Source organism: Perca flavescens, chromosome 23 (assembly GCF_004354835.1).
Source record: "Perca flavescens isolate YP-PL-M2 chromosome 23, PFLA_1.0, whole genome shotgun sequence".
NCBI classification, from domain to species: domain Eukaryota; kingdom Metazoa; phylum Chordata; class Actinopteri; order Perciformes; family Percidae; genus Perca; species Perca flavescens.
The window spans coordinates 22,907,392-22,921,218 of record NC_041353.1 but is presented as its reverse complement, the minus strand read 5'-3'; the positions used below and the strand labels follow the sequence as shown (position 1 = coordinate 22,921,218).

Genomic DNA, 13,827 nt, shown 5'->3' with positions numbered 1-13,827 from the left:
TGTTTTTATTAATAATACATTAACTATTTGTTTAGAACTGGTTTCGGCACCGTCAGAAAGATTTGGGCTGTGTGTCTGGAGCTCAGTGGGTTCCAAAAGGAGGGGGCGGGGAGGGCCCCCCCCTCCCCCCCCCTCCCCGGGGGGGGTTCTCATTCCCTTCCTAATACCGAAGTTTCAAAGCTCTCAAACCAGCAACCAGTATCAAGTGTTTCATGTCTGTAAGCTTTAAAAGGAATGTCTCTCGCTCTCTCTCTCTCTCTCTCTCTCTCTCTCTCTCTCTCTCTCTCTCTCTCTCTCTCTCTCTCTCTCTCTCTCTCTCTCTCTCTCTCTCTCTCTCTCCTCTGCATACCTTCACTGTCCCTTGTGTCATGTGTCAGAAACAGGTTCGTGGAGCTACGTGTGCCTGTTAGTGAGCTCATGTCTCGCTCAACAATGTGTCCATTGTCCAGTTGGTCTCGCCACCAGTTCAGATATTTATTACTGATAATGGGCTTGTTGTTGCTAAGACGTTGAAGACAAAACTGCAGACAAACCAAAGGAAAAATAATGAGCGCCCGGTGGGAAGACATGATAGTCAAAACAAGCAAGGTAAAAAAAAAAAACCACAAGCAAAGTCAGGAGGGATAGATGTATATCGTCCCTTAATGACCACACCATCAGTTCGCCTGATCCAGCACAGCAGGCTTTTTCTCTCCGATATGGTCTTGCTGCATCTCATTTTCTAATAGACTCACCCCTATTTTCCACCAGGAGCTCCTGCGCTGCATTCCGGCTGTGCCGCAGTTTTGTCGCGTCCTCCGCCACGCCCCATACCACACCGGGAGCGTCTCGGATGCGTCTTTCCTGCCCCGAATCGCAGATTTTATTGTCTCTACAAGTACATTACAGAACAATCATGTGTTTATTAGGCTAGTATCTACCTTCTTCCACTCTTAGCACTCCTGCAGTTAAACTTGCGGTGTCTATTGTGTTTTTCTAGCTCCAAGATGAATCTCTCGTCGCCCATGGTATTGTAGAGGACACGATATCGTTATTGGGGTGTTTTGGTAAATTGACTGGATGCCTTTCGCTGTTTGCACATCCTGCGCAGCTGTCCGAACGCCCCGCGGCTCACTTGAAAATGGAGCATCTTTAGCGGAGGGGAGAGCCACATACGCTACTGGGAAAAATGACGCCAAGGGTTCCTGACCCAGAGCGTTGAAAAAAGTGAAGAAAAGGGCTCCTGACCAAACATTAGCATTTGACGAGTTGGGAGTGAGAATGTGTTGGTGTGAATGGTGTGCTTGAGTTTAGCCTCCTGCATGTGTATGTGTGTATTGTGTCCATTTCAATACACAATACATTTCATCAGATATTTCAAAATAGGGCCATTTAAAGTGAGAAAGTTTTTTTGCAATTTGGACAAATCTTCACCATCTTTGAAGCAGTGATTCAATCTGCTTCTTGCTCAAGTTTTTGAAGCTCACTGAGCCTCCTGCAACAGCTGCTGGATGCATTACTCTTCCCTCGCTCCTTCTCTCCCTAAGACAAAAAAAAGGCAGGACAGGAAGCCTTGATTAAAACACTTCCTGTAGGACTGGCCCGGTGACTGGCCTTGAGTGGAGGCCGCCTCATCGACCCCCAGTGAAGTAAACGGACTGTGGGCCCTATCTTGCACTCAGCGCAATTGCCTTTGTACACCGACGCATGTATCATTCCTATTTTGCACCCGACGCACAGCGGACTTTTCCCTCCACAGACGCACGTCGGTAAAATAGGGAATGAATTTGCGCTCCCGGGGGCGGTTCAGCGAAAAGAGGAGGCGTGTTCAGGCGCAGATGTTATCTGGTCCTATTTTGCAGTTTCAGAAAACAATTCCGCCACTGACCAGGAAAAACCTGGTCTAAAGTCAGTGGTGCTAGTCTAAAGTCAGTAACACGTTATTCAGATGCTATTTTAGGGGTGCATGCTTGGCCATAATGTAGCGTGTGCACAACGTGCATACACTTCTCTCGGACGCAGCAGTTCCCATTTTTGCAAACCATACATAAATACAAAGGAAAATTTTACTGAACATGCGCTTCAGGTGTTTGGATAGATCAGGAGGAACTTTACATTACAGTCCTCAAAAAGTCCCAGCATTCTTTGTGGCTTTGTTGTGTTTTACACAACATTTCCATGAATCATGGATGTGTTGATGACATAAATGAGGAAATATTAGAGGACTTAAGGAGATGTGATGCTGAACTACGGTGGGATTGGACACTCCGGCGGAATCTGGTCCGGGAGTAATGCGCGATGTGCTCCTGGTGGAGCGGGTGGATGGAGATGGAGTGGGGGGAGGAGGAAGGGGCACAACAGGTGCAGGTGGTGCGTTTGGAGTCCTACGCTCCATGGCTGCAGCAATCCTCTCCAGACTTGAGGAGATGTGCCCGAGAGGCTGCAGCAACATCGCCACCCGGCCAAGACGGGCATTTATTACTTTGCCGCATCCCGGACAGCTCCCGCTGGCGTGCGCCAGACAAATCCGCCGTCATAATAGCAATCCGCCATGGAACAAGCGCGCCTGCTCTTAAAGGGAATGTGAGATGACGCTCTGATTGGTTATTTTCACGTTACGCCCAAACCACACCTAGCTACTTCAGACCAACCCATTTTAGATTTGCGTCGGGCGCAAGAGTCATTTATCTCGCCGGTATAATAGCAACAGCGCCCGAGATCCGCCCACAAAGCTACTTGCGTTTTGCGTTTCATACTTGCGTTTCAGATCGTTAAAATAGGACCCTGTGTGTGTGTGTGTGTGTGTGTGTGTGTGTGTGTGTGTGTGTGTGAGAGAGTGAAAAGGAACATGAGCATTTAAATGAGAACTGAACTGGAGACATGATTAGCCTAGCTCAGCATAAAGACTGGAAACGGGAAAACAGCTAGCCCGGCTCCATCTGAAGTAAAAAGAAAATGATGTAGCAGCAATGTAATCAGCTGGAAATCAATCCTGTGCAGTAACCGTGACACTCCTGGCTTATTGACACTCTAACCTGTGTGTGCAGACATTTCATATTCTATTCAAATGATGTTGTGTTTGAATTTAAGCTGCGCCTTATGTCATTGTTGTGTAACGGCAGACTGTATCTTCTCTGACAGCTTTAATTAAAGCCAGTGGAGGAGTGTGGTGGGTGAAAGGAGTGCCGCTGACACACGTCTGGCTTTATTTCCCTCTCACACGCTGAGTCAGCGGGGGCCGCTCCCTCTGGCAGGAGGTTCCCTCTGGGCTGTCTCGCTCTAGGGGCTGCGTAGCGGACCACCAGTCTGCCCAGGTGAGAGACGCTCCTGTCTGTGTCCGTTTCATGAGGTAAAGAGCTTTCCTATAAGAGTTTTTTTGTGATAGTTGGGGGCAAAAATCCTTGATTATGCGGCACATTTTCTTAAAAAATGCGATGGAATATGCAGGATATTTATGCAATTTTATGCGATGAAATTGTGGGAACTTGCTAAAACTGCAGTTTGATGAAAAAGAGAAAAAAAAGTGATTTTCCCCCCTCAACACCCTGCTTTTCGATGATGTTCACGTCGCGTAATTACATCACTTCATAACGTTTCCACGTGGCAACAGGAGAAAATGGCTGCTCTTGTGTGAAGTAAAGCAACATTTTTCAACTTTCTGCTAAGATATACAGTACAGGCCAAAAGTTTGGACACACCTTCTCATTCAATGGGTTTCTTTATTTTTATGAATATTTACATTGTAGATTCTCACTGAAGGCATCAAAACTATGAATGAACACATATGGAATTATTTACTCAACAAAAAAGTGTGAAATAACTGAAAATATGTCTTATATATTAGATTCTTCAAAGTAGCCACCCTTTGCTTTTTTTGATAGCGCTGCAAACCCTTGGTGTTCTCTCAATGAGCTTCATGAGGTAGTCACCTGAAATGGTTTTACCTTCACAGGTGTGCCTTGTCAGGATTAATTAGTGGAATTTTTTCCCTTATTAATAAAAAAGCAAAGGGTGGCTACTTTGAAGAATCTAAAATATAAGACATGTTTTCAGTTATTTCACACTTTTTTGTTAAGTACATAATTCCATATGTGTTCATTCATAGTTTTGATGCCTTCAGTGAGAATCTACAATATAAATAGTCATGAAAATAAAAATGAAACGCATTAAATGAGAAGGTGTGTCCAAACTTTTGGCCTGTACTGTATGTGACTTTTTTGCAACAAAAATGCGGGGACTATGAAATCATGCAAGCCCTGCATATATTTTGCGCGGAAATCGGCAATTTACGCGGCAAAGTGTGGCGTATTTGAAAAAATGCGGCCCCCGCATAAATATGCGGACTTTGGCTGATTATGCATTGAATTATGCGATCGCATAATCGCGTTTTTCTGGAGGGACTGTATAACAGATAAGCAGTGCAAGTTGTGTATGGGAAAACAGGCTGATCACATGAAGTTTGCGTATGTCAGCATCTTGTGCACTACAAGGGCTCGTATACAGAGACAGTGGGCAGCAACGTATAACCGCTGACCTCTGGGCTGGATGCTACAGCTTCAAATATGAGCATACATTTCCAGACCAATTAAAAAAATGTTTGTTTGCGTTTATCCACGCAGGATGAAGGATATTTAAGGCATCAATGTACACCAAACGTAGCCCTTGTCGAACATCTATGACACCTTTCCAGCGTTTAATTGACGACATGCATGAACCGGCGTGCGCAAGTACATCAGTATGTTTGGGAGATTACGAGGTGAAGCAGGAGCTCTCCTGTCCGCGGTGGTGTTTTCGTCCTTCCTAGCCTCCATTCATGAGTCACTCCACAAATGGCTTTTGTAACAACAGGCAGGCTTAAGTGTGGCGAGCGAAAGCCAAAACACGGCCAAGTCAAATATTGGTTTCAGTTGAGGTTGAGACCGAACGTTCACAGAGCGCAGCAAAAGTCTGTGCCTTCCATATCGTCATACCGGTGTTATTTACTTGTTTCGCTGCCGCAGCGGTAGCTGTGGTTTGGTGATTGACTCTGGCACAGAGGAGGGTGCATGCCGTTCTTTGCCTACATTGACTTCAGTTTCCTGTCTGTGAAATGCAGAATGGAAACACACGTGCAACTCCCAGTGAAATTAGTTTTTTCACCAAAGCTGCACTTTTTTTCTTTATTCCTGTCCCACTGTACCCTTTTTGTTTTGGTCTTTTTGCCATTATGTAATATGGGTTTGGTTATAAAATCTATCAGCATGTCTTTTGTTTTGGCATTCTTCATGCTAAAAGATATTCTCTTACTTTTTCGCACACATTGGTGTTCATATTGGTTCATCATATTTGTCCACCATCACATTGCTTAGTAGGCTACTTGTGTTAAAGGCACCCTAATATTATATTTTGTTACATAAAGCAGTGGTTCCTAACCAGAGGTAGGCCTACTTGTACCCCAGGGGGTACTTCTTCTGTTGCCAGTGGGTATGTTGAAAGATTGTGGAGCAGCTGAACTAATTTGAAAACAAAATTGTAAATGACTATTTGATTTATATCAGTTGTGACACCTAAACACTAAATGTTTGAGGTTCTGTAATAGTGCTTGAAAACTAGTTAGCATGCAAACACAGAAGTTTAAATTGGTAGTTAGCTAAAAGTTGTGAGTAATTGTTCGAAAAATAGCTAAAAATAATGGCTAAACAGTTGAAAAGTTAGCTTAAAGTAATGGCTAAACAGTTGAAAAGTTGGCTTAAAATAATGGCTAAAACAGTTGAAAAGTTAGCTTAAAGTAATGGCTAAACAGTTGAAATAGTTAGCTAAAACTAATGGCTAAACGGTTGAAATAGTTAACTTTAAGTATAACATAAGCAGCTGAAAGGGTTAGCTAAAAGTAGGCCTACTGACTGAACTGTTCAAATGATTAACCAAAAGGTATGTGGATAAATAGTTGAACCATTCATGAATCTAAATATTGACAGTTTGACAAGTGTTAAACAATTTTAACAATTTCCATATTTTATACAATAAATAGTGTAATACATTTTGGAATTGATGAAGGGGTATGTCACGTCACACCAAAAAGGTTGGGAACCACTGATATAAAGTGAAATACTTTTTCACTTTACTATTTTCTTTTTTTTAAGCTGATTTTAGAACTGAAACACTGAAAAAAAGAATTATTAATTATGGGCAGTAACGTACAGCATATGGGCAAATCTTGGTAAGATTATTGTAGAGTGTATTGTATCTCTTTATTTGTTAAGACTGAGCTAGTGATTCAGTCTTCCGTGTGCTTTGATATCCTACGAGGAGCAATAAAGAATCAATCGCAAGAGTTGCATGTTCTTGGTTGAAAAGCCTCTGAAACCATCTTCAGCCCATTCTGGGTCAAAGGGAACTCCTCTGAACTCCGGACTGATGAAAGAGCTTTAGTATGAGCCTCTCTTTAAAGCAGAGGGGCCGGCTGTGTTGTGCCCAAGAAAATGAAGTTTCATTGCAGGGTTTACAGTCTGCTTTGGAAGCTAAGCCATCATATCAGCAGCAGATGACATTGACTGACTGTTACCCAACATTCAGTATCAGCTCAGAGTGCTACCTGGAAACCAATTTTGTGCTCTAACCCTGTCACATTACAAGATTTCCCTTCAAAGCAGGAGTGAAAGTAAAGGATGAATATGTGCTTACAGGCTGCTTCAGCCACCTTGTTGTACAGTATATTGAAACTGCTCAGGTTAATATTACTTTTACTAAATAAATCTCCTTTTGAAGTCCTTTTTTTTCATTGAAGTTCTTGAAGTTTTACACTCTTTAAAGGTCCCATGACATGGTGCTCTTTGGATGCATTTATCTAGACCTTAGTTGTCCCCTAATACTGTATCTGAAGTCTCTTTTATATAGGCCTTAGTGGTCCCCTAATACTGTATCTGAAGTCTCTTTTATATAGACCTTAGTGGTCCCCTAATACTGTATCTGAAGTCTCTTTTATATAGGCCTTAGTGGTCCCCTAATACTGTATCTGAAGTCTCTTTTATATAGGCCTTAGTGGTCCCCTAATACTGTATCTGAAGTCTCTTTTATATAGACCTTAGTGGTCCCCTAATACTGTATCTGAAGTCTCTTTTATATAGACCTTAGTGGTCCCCTAATACTTTATCTGAAGTCTCTTTTATATAGACCTTAGTGGTCCCCTAATACTGTATCTGAAGTCTCTTTTATATAGACCTTAGTGGTCCCCTAATACTGTATCTGAAGTCTCTTTTATATAGACCTTAGAGGTCCCCTAATACTGTATCTGAAGTCTCTTTCCCGAAATTCAGCCTTGGTGCAGAATTAGTGTGTCTGTAGCTATTGAAGAGGAGAGAGGGTGGGGGTGGCCTTGACCAACTGCCACTTTGCTCGTTTGAAAGCCATGATGTCTCTCTCTCTCTCATGGGTGGGCCAAATTCTCTGGGTGGACAAAGCAGAGAAAGGGGAGGTAACCTTTCTCCTTATGACATCATAAGGAGAAGATTCCAGATCAGCCCATCTGAGCTTTCATTTTCTCAAAGACAGAGCAGGATACCAAGGGCTCGGTTTACACCTATCACCATTTCTAGCCACTGGGGGACCATAGGCAGGCTGGGGGAATGCATATTAATGTTAAAAAACCTCATAAAGTGACATTTTCATGCCATGGGACCTTTTTAAAGATGCAATATTCAATATATTTATTTAAACAATAGGTCAAATGATTATTGTTATTTTTATTAGTTTTATGTGAAGGGTGTCGCTCATAGTGGCAAACCCTAGGGCCAAACGTAAAAATGAATATGCACATTTTTATGGCGCCTCTTTACTACACTTTTCGTCCTGTTTCCAAAACAAACCTCATCTTCTCTCTCTCTCTCTCTCTCTCTCTCTCTCTCTCTCTCTCTCTCTCTCTCTCTCTCTCTCTCTCTCTCTCTCTCTCTCTTGTGTTGTGTGCATTTGCAGAGTGTTTGCCAAATGCTGTGCGTGTGTTGTCAAATTAATGTAGAGGTTTTCTTAATTTGCTTGTGTTTTGTCTGTTTGCATGTGTTTTTAATTTTCATTTTTTTAGTTGCAGTGCGTTTGCTGCTGTTTGGCCACCGTAGACTTGAGTAGAGATTTTAGTTATATGAGAAAAAGGTATATCAGCAGCCTTTTTCTCATAATGCTATGACTTTATTGTGACATTTACTCTGATGTTAATAATGACTTCATCGGATGGAGATGTTTGGCAGTGTGATTGCTGACATCACATCTATTTGCAGCTATTTCTCCTCCGTCTTTTCCCTCTCATAATCACCCAGTAAAATGAGTGTTGCTGCATTGTTTTGGAGCCTCGACACGGCATGACACGGGCAGAAATACACCTCCTCCAAACAGAGCGCACACGCGCCTCATCTGCTGATTATAGCGTCACAAATGTCAGCGGTCTGTTTCAAAAAGCAGGTTACATTGCACTGAAAACTGCTCTTGTTCTGGGCTCTCAACTGGTACTGTATTACTGTAGGATGGTGTTTTTCATCGGTGGGAGAAGTATTCACATCCTTTACTCAAGTAAAAGTACTCACACCACACATCCTTTACTTAAAAGTCCTGCATTGAAAATGTTACTCAAGTAAAAGTATGTAAGAATCATCAGGATTATGTACTTAAAGTGTTAAGTTGTGTCAGTCAACTAAGTGATTAGTCAGCTACTCATTTCAGCTGGACTTGTAGGGCGATATATTGTTGGGTAGTTTAATATATTATAAAAGATCCTATTTTATAAACTGCGTGTGTTTTGTGTGCTGCAAAAATCTTAATCTGTAAAGTAACTGGTAACTAAAGCTGTAACAGATGAATGTAGCGGAGTAAAAAGTCCAATATTTCTCTCTGAAATGTAGCGGAGTAGAAGTAGAAAGTGGCATGAAAAGAAAAGACTCAAGTAAAGGACAAGCAACTCAATGTTGTACTTAAGTACAGTAACTTGAGTAAATGTACTTAGTAAAAATACACAGCTGGTGTTTTAGAACATTGCAGTTCCCAAGGACGTGGTGCTTCACACACACACACACACACACACACACAACCTACAAACGTACATGACTTCATTGTTTATAAATGGACACGCTGTCCCGTGTGGCTCCTGTGTCACCAGGCAGGTTCCCCCCCCCTCCCTGCTTTCTGTCTTTTATCCTGCCATCGTTCCGCTGTCTGCCACTTTACAAATGACCCGCAGGTGTTTTTGTCCCTGCAAATGTCTGCCGCAGGTACCCATCAGCCCCTGCGACCTCTAAAGTACAATAGGTACAGTCTTTGAGGAGATGAGGGCGAAACGAAGGCGCTGTCTTTGTTCACTGTGATCAATTGATGAGACAAAAATAAGCCCACACAGACAGCCCTGACGGCGCTGCACGTGTGATCTCGTACTGTTTCTGCCAAGTTCTTCTCTCTGATAAACTACTGTACTGTACTGTACTGTATGTCGCCCGAGGTTATCGCTCGTGTCGTCCTCGGGTCAAATTTGACCCCTTTTTAAAGTTCTTTTTATATCAGAAATATGGGAAAATAATCGCCGAAAAAGTGACAAAGAGTATAAAAGTGTTTTAAAAAAAAAAAAAAAAACTTCAACAAAAACCTAAAAATATTTTAAATCTTTTTTTATGGTTGATGGGAAGACACAAGGGTTATTATAGGAAGTAAGCCCTGATGAAAATCATTTGATTTACCTGAAGTTTACATGATGTGGTTCAAACACGATATATAACAACATGACACATACATATTGTGTTTTCTCTAGTGCCATAGTGGACACACAGAGCAGTAACCGAAACCGAACCCGGCCCGAGCCCAACAGGCATTAAGATATTTATGTCTGAGCCCGACCCGAGCCTGATCCAGTTAAAATCTCATTCTTTTTCTCATACTAATGACACATGTAAGTTTTTTTTGTTTGGAAAGCTTTTATTAAGTAACTGTAGAAAGCATTAGGAGCAGATGAGCGCATCAGCGCACACGGGGCAACAGGCGCACCTACATAATAAGCTGTTTTAAATTTAAAATGTTCAATGCCTTATCGGACTGATGTGACCAAGCCCGACCCGAACCCGAACATCATTTCTATATTTGCACTATATGGAGGGAATTGAGTTTAAATCTTGCGTGCAGTGTCCGACGGTCACAGAAATACGCGGCCGCGTCGACGTGCGCCAAGTGCGCGGGCCTGTTCATCTTCTGCTTGCCACTTTAATAATAATTTTGAATGTATTTTGTATTTCATTGTAGTTTTGACGTTTCGATTCTACAATTTTCACTTCAGCTCAGTTTTAGTTAGTTTTCAGCGTGTGTTTGCTAGTTTCAGTTTAGTTTCTATTTTTCAGAAAGTCTAATTGCGTGTCAGTCACTGCTCATGTACATGCATTCATTCTCCCTTGTGGGGGGAGGGGCTTAGGAGAAAATCTTTTTGCTAAGTCCTGGATCTTCATAATCATACCTACGGCACCTTTAGTGTCCAATGTGAAGCAATTGCAGCAAAGCGCCATCCGCTGGAATGTCAATATCAAGTTTGTTCAATTTCTGTAAAATATTTTAGTGTTTAATCTGGCAAAATAGTTTTAGTTTAGTTTGAGTGTTTTTTAAGGTTTTTAGTTTTTCTTTAGTTTCAGTTAGCTGAAAATAATTTCCACTGCTTATTCACTTAGTTTACTATAACAACCCTGATGTTGACCTGAATGAAACTGAGATAACTTCATGTTTGCAACCATCCGAGGAGAATGATAATGCCACATAATGTTACTCCCATAACGCTAAAGCTATTGTTTTAATGCAAACTAACCGGTTTTACACGTAAAGTTTGGTTAACTTGTGAAAACAGTTGTCTTTGCTCTGGAGGAGCTTCGTCAAATCTGAAAAAGATAACCCTGGTGATGTCATAGTGATGTCACCTCCAGGATCTGGGCTAAGCTAGGCTAGATGAAGCCGGTTACCTCCAGGATCTGTGCTAAGCCAGGCTAGCGGTGGGTGGGTCAGACAGAGTTACAACACGCACTGAGATGAGAAGGGTATGTATGGACTCATCTAACTCTGGGGGATATGGGGAATAAGACAAAGTCCCAATAAGTCAGCGTGTTCTTTTTAAAGAGAGCCTGTGCTACAACATGGGGCATTGACTTTGAAAAGACATGGGCGCTTGAAGCCCGGTTCAGACCAAAGATCTGCGACGAGATGAAACGGTTTTAGAACGTAGCAGGGAAAAGTTCCATCAGCCCAAAACGGTCCGTCTCAGCTCGACTCAAACCAGCTGATGGTGTTGCCGCAACTCGGTTTCATAATTTATATAAAGTTGTAAAATTTCAGAATAACGCTAATATGGCAATTCTCTTGCTCGTAAATAAAAAAGGTTTCAAGAGAGACACAAAACTCATACCAAAACTCTATGAGATGACCTGATACTTCCTGCATAGTAGCACACATAGCGTACATACTGTTGCACACTGAAAACCTGTCTGTTACCTGAGGTAAGGCGGGGTTGTCCTCACTTCTGTGGGAACTGAATGTGCTAGGGGAGCATACACAGCTGTCAACTAAGAATTTCACGTCTGTAAGTCGTCAATAAAACCAGTCCTGCAGGTCCTCCCATTCATCTGCTGCTTTGGAACCTTCAACCTTTAAATTACGGGTTGATTTCTCTCCCACTTTGCTGAAATCCCCTGCAGACGTTCCATCTTCTCTTTTCTTTTTCTTCGATTTTAAAGTGACTAAGTAAGCAATTTAAGCTTCTAATGCATGTCCACCCCTTAAAATGGAAGATATGATCTACCAACCAGGTGCAGGAGCGTTTGGAGTACCTAAAGAATAAGGAGGGAACTTGGGGCGAAGTGTGTTTGCACTTCAAATCTGTCAGTGTTACAGGGATGCGTTCTACTTTGCAAATCCAGGCCTCCATGTTCACTCGTGTCTGGTTTTAAACGACAATTAGAGCCGTTACAAGGCTTGATCTATACAGCAGGTTTTGAAAGCACGGCGAGCCGACGTCACACTGAAGAATCCTGCATGGTAGATTTATAGTGCGTTGCGTTTGTACACGGAGGTCGGAATTTCTGAGGTCAAAATCGGACATGCCCTCCGACCTCGGGAACTCGGACAAACTCGCAGCACCCCGAGGTCAAAATCCAACATGTTTGACCCGTGCATCAACAGTTGTAAAAGCTGCAGTAACATGCAGTTATTAGCACTTCTGTCCTATTTGTGTCTCAGTAAATCAGTCCTGTCAAACTTCTATCTGTGGACATGTTGTTACACTGCCTGTATGCACAACAAAACAGCGTACTGCGTTGTCATCAACTGGTAATGCTAACCATGGCTAACCTGGCTAGAGCTAACCCCACAATGAAAAATCTGACTTGTAAATGGAATGTAGGGCTGTCCTCGACTAAAGAAATTCTTAGTCGACTAACACTTATACGATTTTGTCGACTAATCGATCAGTTGATTTAATTGACAGAGCTGTGCGCTTTGAGAGGTGGTTAAGACTAGAAAAGCACAATATAAATGTAGTTAATTAACCATCTGTAAAACTGAGATTCTCCACAATTAATCCTGCAAAAGCACCACTTTAAATCTTGTGTTTATCATAAATGTGCTCATGAGTTTCTTGGAAATAAGTAATTAAGCATGAATAAACATAAAAAATGACTAATCGACTAAAGAAATCTTAGTCGACTAAGACCAAAACGACCGAATAGTCAACTAATCGACTAAGAGGTGGCAGCCCTAATGGAATGCATTCAACTCGGGTGCAACGTCATTCTCAACTACATTTACATCGCTACGTTTTGGTTTTTAAGTGGAGTTTTGAGCCAAAAGTGATCTCCGTGCACACCGGCGTTTTTAGCTCCAGCAGAAGAACTAATCTCCGTTTAAAGTAACCTGCCCGTACCAAAATATCTCATCTATCGTTCTCGTACACAGGCCATAAACAGGAGGCAGTGTGTGTACTCATGAACGAGACGTGATGACCCAATCAGGCGGCGAGACAGTGGCGTCAGGGTCGCTGTTGCCAAAGGTCTCCGTTTGAGACTGCAACAGAACCCCGCAGATTCCAAACCAAAACTGGTCAGAAGGGTCATACATTTCTCCGGTTTAGGGGCTCGGAGACGCCAGAGCAGGGGGAATGGGAAGTGTAAACGTGGCAAAAGATAGTTGTTTTTAAACCAAAACGTGGCAACGGAAATGTAGCTCCTGCTTCTGAGTTCTGCAGGAAATGGAACGCACGTGTCTGTGTGTGTGTGTGTGTGTGTGTGTGTGTGTGTGTGTGTGTGTGTGTGTGTGTGTGTGTGTGTGTGTGTGTGTGTGTGTGTGTGTGTGTGTGTGTGTGTGTGTGTGTGTGTGTGTGTGTCCATCCATCCATCCATCCATCCGGGCAGCCTTTGATGTGGGATGTGTGTGACTCCCACTGGGTCACCAGCTGCAGGGAGTCTGAGGGGAGAGCAGCAGCTGCTGCTGCTGTTGTCATCAGGAACCACATCACTCCTCTGCATGCACGCTCGCGTACAGTGGGCCGTTCAGTGTGTTCACGGACATAATCATGTTTTCATTGTAACCAGACGACGGCAACATTCCCATCATCATTGTCATGTAAACACTGTTGCCAGGCTTGTCGCTTACAAAGCAAACACAGCCAGATTGCTGTGACACAGCTGGAATACCCATCATGGCAATGATATAGAGCATTATGCAAGCGTGGTGAACAGTTTACATGAAGTGGCACAGGCTGCGATGTCGTACATTAACTTTGGGGTCAACATTGCGGTGCTTGAGATCTCCACTTTTGAGAAAAATAGAAATTTTTTGTATATCAAACACTTCATTTCCTGCATTTTGGTG

At 42.6% G+C, this 13,827-nt stretch overlaps 1 long non-coding RNA gene across 2 annotated transcripts in view; it reads left to right on the top strand.

Annotated features, from left to right (window-relative positions):
* The window catches only part of LOC114550359 (uncharacterized), a 47,392-nt gene that overhangs the window by 13,781 nt on the left and 19,784 nt on the right, over positions 1 to 13,827 (top strand). For both annotated transcript variants that reach the window (XR_003691684.1, XR_003691685.1), the window contains exon 2: positions 3,121 to 3,293. This is a non-coding gene — a long non-coding RNA (uncharacterized LOC114550359). The remainder of the gene's footprint in view (positions 1 to 3,120; positions 3,294 to 13,827) is intronic.